Source organism: Primulina eburnea, chromosome 10 (genome assembly GCF_022965805.1).
Source record: "Primulina eburnea isolate SZY01 chromosome 10, ASM2296580v1, whole genome shotgun sequence".
Classification (NCBI taxonomy): domain Eukaryota; kingdom Viridiplantae; phylum Streptophyta; class Magnoliopsida; order Lamiales; family Gesneriaceae; genus Primulina; species Primulina eburnea.
The window spans coordinates 9,218,550-9,226,606 of NC_133110.1; positions in this window are offsets into that span (position 1 = coordinate 9,218,550).

Consider the following 8,057-nt stretch of genomic DNA (forward strand, 5'->3'; position numbering starts at 1 on the left):
AAGACTATCCGCCCGAGCGGAAACTTATGTCCGCCCGGGCGGATCGCGCAGATTAATAATCTGCACTATCTTTCCTTTCTCCCCCATTCAACAACCCTCGCCTCCCTCTTCCGATTTTCGCCCCTCCACCATCAATCTCACTCAAATCTCTTGTCTTGTGTCAAATTCAGGTACAATTAGGTGTCACCACCCTTACTCAACATCAAGACCTCAACTTTTCGGTCACCACGGTGTTTTCCGACCACCTCTACAAATTCTCCGGCCACCGCTGCTCTCTCCGGCCGCCGCCACCGAATTCCGGCAGAGTCTTCTCCGGCGACACGGTTGCTACTCCGGGCTACCATTGCTCTTCTCAAATAATCAACAACAATGGCACCTAAAAAGGCTCGGGTAAGTCACGGTGCTTCTTCTTCGTCATCTCATAATTCCCAATTATTTGTGAATCCGACGGGTAGGGAACGATATGAGCATGCGAAAATACATAGAGCTCCGCATCGCGAACGAGGTTTCCAGTTTGAGCAATATATAGATATTATCAATCAAATTGCGAATAGAAGTTGGGGTAAATTTTGTCGTCAACCGCAAGCCGCGGTGGTACCCGTGGTGAGGGAATTCTATGCCAATGCAGCTGAGAGGAGTGATGGTAAGGCATTTGTGAGAGGGAAGTTGGTTGATTTTAGTGCAGCGGAGCTTAATAGGGTGCTTGAGACACCGGCGGTAGACGACTCAGTTTATGTGGCATGGGCGGCCGAACCGGATTTGAACCTGATGATGCAGCGAATATGTTATCCGGGGTCTCCGTGGAAGACACCGGGCTCACACACCTGTTTTGCCGAAAAATATCTGCTGATCCCGGCTTCGTTGTGGTATGCATTCCTGGCCACACGTTTGATGCCAGTCGGGCACACGAGCGAAGTCCAGAGGGAGTGAGGGCTACTGCTTTATGCTTTGATCACTCAATTGCCACTCAATGTGGGCAGGATAATCCATTCGCAGATCCAGCTGAGCATTCATAATCCGAATGTGGCATTGTTCTTCCCCCACATTATCACAGAGCTATGTGCGAGCGCTGGAGTCATTTTTCAGGATGACGATGAGTGGCTACCACCGACCAAGGCCCTCGATGACGCCAGCTGGTTACAGAAATTGGCAGTGCGGTAGAATGCTTTACCGCAATTTGGCCCCATCTGGGACGGCTACACTTTTGATCCCGTGCCACAGCAGCCCCCACCACCGGCCCCGCGACCTCGCCGTCGCCTACTGCAGGACCGGATGGACGAATTTGCTGCCTTTGCAGACCATCAGCTACAGTGGCAGGCCGTGAGTCAGACGTACCAGACGGCTACTGATGCCATGCTTCGCCTATCGCTGAGTCACAGTGGTGTCGACCCAGCCCTTCTCCCACCACCCATGCCAGCATTCCCGCCACCATTCCAGTTCCAATTTGCCTATGTCCCAGAGCCGGAGGCTGGTGTCATTCCCCCCGAGGCACACGAGGAGGATGATTTTTGAGAGGGGAGTTACTTCTATCCCCTCCTTTTATTTTGCGCATTTCTTTTCGATCATTTTGTATATTTCTATTTTTGTTGCATGTTTCAGTCTTATTGTATCTGTTTTGTTATGCACTATCTGTCCATGTTCTATCGTCTGTTGCATTGGGGACAATGCTTGACTTTAGTATTGGGGGGTGGATGGGTGTTGTGTCGTTTTTGTCGTTTTGTGCTGTGTTCGTATTGATCGTTGGCATGTAGTTTTAGTTGTTTTGCATATGTTTGTGTGTCAGCCGACAGTATTCGATATAGTACTTGTTAGCCAAGGATGATTAAGAAGTGATGAGACATGCCCTGTTGATCGTCTACTCGCATTTCTTTAGCACTTACTGTGGTAGAGACATGAAGTTTTATTTCGAGTATTGAACTCTCTTTACACGAATGTTAGAACTAAAAGCATGCATGATAAGATGGTGAAAATTTTAAACTAAAGTGGGGAACAAAGATGTTTGACAGTGTGAATTGAGCTTGACTATATTCTCTTGAATCGAGGTATCTATCAGCAACAAAAAAAAAAGAGAAAGTTGGAGATGTAAGGGGTGGGGGAGCCGAATAAAGGAATGAAATCCTATTCCTGGCTAAAGTTGGAGATGTAAGGTGTTGGGGGAGCCGAATAAAGGAATGAAATCCTATTCCTGGCTAGAAATGGAAAACATGGATTTGAATCTGAAATGAAAAGTTCTAATATAGTCCTTTCATTGCTGCATTCCTATTCAGAAAAAAAGAAAAAAATTAGGAAAATAGTTGCATGCTGATGGATACCGAGTGCAGAGGAATAAAGGAGAGTAAGATTTACACTAACAGGCTGATTTAATTTTCTTACAATGGTTGGAAATGGATCTCTCTGTCATGTGCGCTGCTAGGACTAACAAAACACACACACACGTTCATGCTTTATTTGAAACCATGTCTAGACCTAAGGAAGTGCGAAGATATTATGTTTGTATTGATCGACAAGGGAATATGTTGAGTTTCGCTGAGGCTAGTTGATGATTATGAGTTCACTGTCGGGTTACTTTGTGTCACGTTCCAGTTTTGTCTTGTCACCTGTTTTGCTCGAGGGCGAGCAAAAGGTTAGTATTGGGGGTTGATAGAGGTGGATTTTACTTATTTTTCATATCGTGTTTTGTTGCATTGTGTTGCATTTATCACTTAGATTTCGTGCATTTTGTGTTGTTTTAGCATAATCTATGTCTTTGTGTCACTCATGTGTTTAGAGGCGAAAATGCAGGAGATTTGTGAAGAAACTGAAAAAAAAGAGGAAGAAAGTTGAGGGACCTCCGCCCGGGCGCACATTTGCATCCGCTCGGGCGCGTTCAAGCTTCGAGAAAGAATTTTAATCGAGAGTCATCCGCCCGGGCGCGCAAAAATCTGGGAAAAAAATTCTTGTTGCGAAACACATCCGCCCGGGCGGAAACTTATATCCGCCCGGGCGCGAGTGTATTTTTGGAAAAAATACCAGACGATTCCATTCCTTATTTTCTGAAGGAGAATGATATGGTAGGGGATTTTGGACGTTTGTGAGGTATTCTGGACGATTCTGGAGAGATTGCAACAGCCAAAGAGGAGAAATCTTGGAGAAAAAGCTTGGAATTGAAGATTCGTGATTTTCCGGGCATCGTTCTTCGCAGATTTCGTCTCGCATAGTATTTCTAATCTAGTTTCTTTCATTTTAAAAGTTGTTGCGTTTATTTTTACTATGAATTCTAGTAGCTAAACCTTAATATTTGTTGGGATTTAAGGGGAGCCTACCCCAAACTTCAATTTGAATTAATTTATATTCGATTGTTGCGTGATTCTTGATTATACTGTTATTTTATGGTGTCGTTAAAGCGTAACTAACTTTAACACATTTTCATATCACGGGTGAGTTCGAGAGAATAACGAGTGATAGGATCGAGTAGTATAATCCGCGGATCTACAATTTACATAGATATATGAAATTGGATACGCGCCTATAGTTATAGTCCTTAGGGTCGAAAACTAGAGAATTTTATAGATCGAAATGCGATTCACCCGTGATAAATAATTAAAGATATTTAATTACTTCATTGAGTAGAATTAGTTTGGCATAGCTCGAGAGAGAGTGTTCAATAGAATAGGAGATCCTGTCGGAAGCATATAAACACGATCGAACGAATTAACGAATTAATACGGGGTAGGTGAACCAGAATTTCCAACAAATTCATTTATCATTGAAATTTATTCAATTGATCTAGCATTCATAGTTCATCATTAAATTCTTGAACTTGTTTATTCAGTTTCATTAAATTTTATTAGTTATAAAACAATCACTCATTTTTCGTTGCTAAAGTTTAATAACTGGAATAATAATTGTGAAACACATTCTTCAGTGGATCGATACTCGTACTCACGTACACTATTCTATTACTTGACATCGTGCACTTGCGATTAAATTTTGAGCATACAAAAACATATTTTTATTGAGGATATCACAGTGCAAGTTTTGCTCGATCATCCGCACTCACACGCACCCTATGAAGCTTCTCAGGGGGTCACCCATCCTAGAATTATCCCAAGTGAAGCACACTTAAATTTGGAGTTCTTATGTGATGAGCTACCGAAAATAAGATGCACCTTCTTGATATGAGTAGTACATATCAAATCTTTTAAGTCCTCATCAACTACACGGTCCCATACCTGAACAGTTTTAGAATCCCCCTCTTTCTGGTGTAAGATCGGTCCATTCATGTTCTCTCCACCTAGAAGCCTGCCAGGAGCCTCTCATTGTCCGTGCAACATCATATCACCGGCGATCACCCCCCGCCCTCTTCGGCCCCGAGCCTCACAATAACTATTGTACCCGGCGGCGGAGACATCAGCAACAATTTTACCCGTACACTGAGCCTTGGCCTTACATGTTCGTGTTCGTATTAGTCACAACCAACTCACTTCCTTCGAAACATATCATCGTATTCATCACTTGTAAAATTCATGCATAAACATACATTTCCTTAAAAACAAGCAAGCAACATATTTATCAGCATTTCATAAAAATTCATAAGTAACATATACATTTTAAACTTGCATAAACAGTTGTCAGGGCACTGCCAGGACTGCTAACATAATTTGATTGCAAAAATAACCGGTTCCCATCACACTTATGAACGCCTTAGAAACATATTTGTAACCATTTCTTAGACGTAAACTCTAGCTCAAACCTTAACTTCTATAATTCATTTAAAACTTAGACCGGAGTCCCCGTTTTAGTCCGAACTTAACCAATCTTAAACCATATTTCAAAGGCTCCTAAAACCTTGTATGACCCAATTAAACAGTCAACAACCTTGAACACATTGACATATCAACACCCAAAACGAACTATGCTCATCAAAATAAAAAACTCTCAAGTGCGGGACTAGCGCCTAGGCGCTGGTTGAGTAGCGCTGCGGCACTTGTAAGCGCCCATGCATCAACGCTGCGTCACTACAAGAGCCGAAGCTCAAGCACGGTCACACCTGCGGGAAAAAACCCCCAATTTTCCACCTCAAAGCCAAACCATCCTACTCTTACTCGGACTGGACAAGGCTAGAATCAACCTATCCTAGGCCACAACCAAACCTTCCGGCACTGCCCTAGCCATGACCTTCAACCCCATGCTCTCGAATACATGTGAACCACCCGAACTTTCCAAAATCGAGCCACAAACACGGGAATCAATCTGTTCTCCCTTAGGCTTCATTGATCTCAAGAGCAGCACGTACGCTCTTACATATCTACTATCAGATCATTCCTAAACCTCGAGTCTTGGCATGCCCTTCAATACAAGTCAATAAACGTGAGAATCATGACAAGAAAATGCATATTTTCGTGTAGAATTCAAGTAAAACCGATGCATAACACTATATCCCCAATATCATGCAAATACATTTCGCAACAAGTAATATGATGTGATCGATGAGAAATGAAGGGAATCGCATTCCTTAATGAAGAAACGTATGCAAAATGATGACCAACGGAGCGAGGGACGAACACAGGAGGATATGGCGATCTTTCTACCGAATTTTCCTTGTGTAAATGCACAAAATTGCTGCTGAGAATTTAGGAGGGTGGATGCCGAGAGAGGAAGTGAGGGGCTAGGGTCAGGGTGGGCGGTTTTAGGGTAGTAAACTTCAGAGTTTATTTGGGCTTAATTTTAAACATAAAATGTGTAGGAGTCTAGGCCCAAAATATAGTAAAATATACCCATCAAGCCCAATAACACACACGTAAAATATTTCGTTTAAATTCTTTTTCAAAAATATTGTGTAAACCCTCAAAAAGTCCTCCGCTTTGCTAAATCGAGGACTTTTAATTTAATCTTTAAATGTAACGTATTAATGCGTTTTAATCTCGAATCAAACCAAACTTTAATATAAAATTATCAAATTAAAAACTTAGACTTTTAATAATTATTTGAGCTTAAATAAAGTTTTCAATAATTTTATTCTGCTTAAAACTAGGCGTTCTAATTAATTCTTTAATCAACGTTCCGTGAGACGATTAAATCCCAAATAAATCCAAAACTCATTATTTTGATTCTAAAATTAAACATCACATTTTTATTACCTAAAATAACCTTGTGAGTCATGAACCACACACGTGGACCCATGGTTCCAATTTTAATCTTTAAAATCTTGTTTTTGACACATGTAAGGACACACCGAGCCATTACCTAAAATACTCGAGCCATGGTCGAACCACCTCGAGCCAAACCCAAGCCAACCCACCTAGGAACCTTAATGACCAAGCCCAGACAATGGAACCAGCCCTAGATTGCTCAGAACACTTCTGCACCCACACCCAATTGTATGTATGTGTGTATGTGAGTCTCTTAGCATATCTAGGACTCCTAACCCAACTGGAACACTTCCAGTCGAGCCACCACCGAGCCCATCCTGACCAGCCCCTCTAGGCACCCTTTGGGACCCTTAGAACCCATAGGACCTGACCTTAAGTAAGCTACAAGAAACAGCCGAGACCCACCTAAACTACCCTTGAACCATGTTCGTTTTTTCTCGAGCCAAGCTCGAACCCTCTTGAGCCAACCTCAACCCAGACCCCCTATGGACCCTACTGGACCCTTAGAACCCTTAGGAACCTACTATAGGCTCGAACCAAAGCCACACCAGCAGGTGCAAGCAGCAGCCGAGGAAACCCATTTGACATGGACTCTACGTTTCTGTTGCTAGGACCTAGCCAACCGTCCCAGACCTTGAACCAGACCCTTGTGCCCTTTCTTAGGATCCTGCAAAAGCTGCTGCAACCCTTGAGTCTTAGTGTGGCTAGGACTCCTTCACTGACCCCTCACGTGACTATAGCCCAGCCCTGGTCCAGCCAAACATAAGCAAGCAACCAAGTCCCCAAAACCATGCCCCTTGATCAACCCATATCCATTTTCGGTTCCAACTTTTGTTATGTACGTGTGCAGCATGTATTGTGTGACATAGGACTCTTTAAAACATGTACAAACCCCCCCTTAAACCTTTCCTAATCATGGCAGCCCCTCAGGATCATGTTAAACATAATTTTGGATCAACACACATGATTTAAAATAACATCCTTGATGAAAAAACGAAAATATAACCAAGTGTCCCTTGTTTTTCATGCAAAACATGTTAAATAATTAATATGGTGTGAATGATGAGTAAAAAAGATAATATGACGTGCCTTTGCGTATTTTACGCGCGAATAACCGTTGACGATTGAAGAACGACGACGAGAAGGACCTTGGCTTGAAGAACTAAGAAGAAAAGATTAAAAAGTACCCCCCACAATTTTGATCTAGAGTATGTTCCTATCTCCTTGTGTGTTCTGTGTATATGCTGGAGAAGAATTTTGGAGTGAATTATGAGAGTGGGGTGATCGAGCAAAACTTGCACAGTGAAATCCCCAATAAAATATTATTTTGTATGCTCAAAAATTAATCGTAAGTGCACGATGTCAAGTAATAATATAGTGTACGTGAGTACGAGTATCGTTCTACTGAAGACTGTGTTTTACAATTGTTATTTTCAGTTATTCAACATTTAGCAACGAAAATTGAGTTGATTGTTTTATTACTACTAAAATCAAATAAGAATGCAAATAAAAAGATTCAAAATCAAGTAATGAGATATAATGTCTAAAATGGTTGAGTAAAATTCAATGAAAAATGGATTTGTTGGGAATCTCAGTTCACCTACCCCTCGTTAATTTATTAATTCGTTCGATCGTGATCTATGCTTCCGACAGGATTTCCTAATCTATTGAACACACTCTCTCGAGCTATGCCAAACTAATTCCACTCCATGATGTAATTAAATATCTTTAATTATTTATCACTAGCGAATCACATTTCGATCTATAAAATCCCCTAGTTTTCGACCCTTAGGACTATGACTATCGGCACGTATCCAATTTCATATATCTATGTAAATTGTAGATCCGCGAATTCTACTACTCGATCCTATCACTCGTTATTCTCTCGAACTCACTCGTGATATGAAAACGTCGTTAAAGTTAGCT